We start from the raw sequence: 2,273 nt of genomic DNA, 5'->3' as shown, positions 1-2,273 counted from the left end.
AAAACTATATTTAAGCTGTATTTATGCACCGTGTTGTTAACTAAACATTCTCATCATTTAGAAGTTACTACTGAATACTCAACTATGTTAAGAAATGATGTTGTTTAAATTTGAAATAATTAAATTCTGTTCACTACTCAAGGAAAAAAGAAAAATGCACTCAGACATGCCGAAACCAGGGACCATTAGATCTTCAGTCTAACGCTCTCCCAACTGAGCAATTTCGGCAAGGTCTGTGTATGGCAAAAGTCACTAAGACATCAACTGAGCTATGTTTGCATGGTTACACAAGGTTAAGTATCAATATTTTTCTGTCATCATGATTGCATGAAATGAAGAGAAAAGATGTATTTTATACTGTAAATATATAAATTACAAGCCCTTAATCATACATTTAAGTAAAAGTTTTAACAAATTGTGGTCAGGAAGCAGTTAGTTTTCTTCAAATTTTCATAATAGAGTAGCATGACGGACAACATGATAACAATATTTAAGCTGTATTTATGCACCCTGTTGTTAAATAAACATTCTCATCATTTAGAAGTTACTACTGAATACTCATCTATGTTAAGAAATTATGTTGTTTAAATTTGAAATAATTAAATTCTGATCACTACTCAAGGAAAAAAGAAAAATGCACTCAAACATGCCGAAACCCGGGATCGAACCAGGGACCTTTAGATCTTCAGTCTAACGCTCTCCCAACTGAGCTATTTCGGCAAGGTATGTGCATGGCAAAAGTCACTAAGACCTCAACTGAGCTATGTTTGCATGGTTACACAAGGTTAAGTATCAATATTTTTCTGTCATCATGATTGCATGAAATGAAGAGAAAAGATGTGTTTTATACTGTAAATATATCCATTACAAACCCTTAATCATACATTTAAGTAAAAGTTTTAACAAATTGTGGTCAGAAAGCTGTTAGTTTATTTCAAATTTTCATAATAGAGTAGCATGATGGACATCATGAAAACAATATTTAAGCTGTATTTATGCACCGTGTTGTTAAATAAACATTCTCATCATTTAGAAGTTACTACTGAATACTCAACTATGTTAAGAAATGATGTTGTTTAAATTTGAAATAATTAAATTCTGATCACTACTCAAGGAAAAAAGAAAAAGGCACGCAAACATGCCGAAACCAGGGACCTTTAGATCTTCAGTCTAACGCTCTCCCAACTGAGCTATTTCGGCAAGGTCTGTGTATGGCAAAAGTCACTAAGACATCAACTGAGCTATGTTTGCATGGTTACACAAGGTTAAGTATCAATATTTTTCTGTCAGCATGATTGCATGAAATGAAAAGAAAATATGTGTTTTATACTGTAAATATATCCATTACAAACCCTTAATCATACATTTAAGTAAAAGTTTTAACAAATTGTGGTCAGGAAGCATTGTTAGATTACTTCAAATTTTCATAATAGTTAGAGTAGCGTGACTTAAAACATGAAAACAATATTTAAGCTGTATTTATGCACTGTGATGTTAAATAAACATTCTCATCATTTAGAAGTTACTACTGAATACTCAACTATGTTAAGAAATGATGTTGTTTAAATTTGAAATAATTAAATTCTGATCACTACTCAAGGAAAAAAGAAAAATGCACGCAAACATGACGAAACCCGGGATTGAACAAGGGACCTTTAGATCTTCAGTCTAACGCTCTCCCAACTGTGCTATTTCAGCAAGGTATGTGAATGGCAAAAGTCACTAAGACCTCAACTGAGCTATGTTTGCATGGTTACACAAGGTTAAGTATCAATATTTTTCTGTCATCATGATTGCATGAAATGAAGAGAAAAGATGTGTTTTATACTGTAAATATATCCATTACAAACCCTTAATCATACATTTAAGTAAAAGTTTTAACAAATTGTGGTCAGAAAGCAGTTAGTTTATTTCAAATTTTCATAATAGCGTAGCATGATGGACATCATGAAAACAATATTTAAGCTGTATTTATGCACCGTGTTGTTAAATAAACATTCTCATCATTTAGAAGTTCCCACTGAATACTCAACTATGTTAAGAAATGATGTTGTTTACATTTGAAATACTTAAAAACTGATAACTGCTCAAGGAAAGAAGAAAAAAGGTACTCAAACATGCTGAAACCCGGGACCTTTAGATCTTCAGTCTAACGCTCTCCCAACTGAGCTATTTTGGCAAAGTCTGTGTATGGCAAAAGTCACTAAGACCTCAACTGAGCTATGTTTGCATGGTTACACAAGGTTTAGTATCAATATTTTTCTGTCATCATG

At 32.3% G+C, this 2,273-nt stretch overlaps 1 non-coding gene across 1 annotated transcript; it reads right to left on the bottom strand.

Annotated features, from left to right (window-relative positions):
* Positions 1-647: 647 nt before the first annotated feature.
* Positions 648-720, bottom strand: TRNAF-GAA (transfer RNA phenylalanine (anticodon GAA)). Its single transcript has one exon. It is a non-coding gene; the product is annotated as a tRNA-Phe (tRNA).
* Between the last annotated feature and the right edge of the window lie 1,553 nt (positions 721-2,273).

The sequence above is a fragment of the Taudactylus pleione genome, unplaced genomic scaffold (assembly GCF_031769625.1).
Source record: "Taudactylus pleione unplaced genomic scaffold, aTauple2 ptg000593l, whole genome shotgun sequence".
Classification (NCBI taxonomy): domain Eukaryota; kingdom Metazoa; phylum Chordata; class Amphibia; order Anura; family Myobatrachidae; genus Taudactylus; species Taudactylus pleione.
This window is presented reverse-complemented; position numbering and strand designations above follow the sequence as displayed.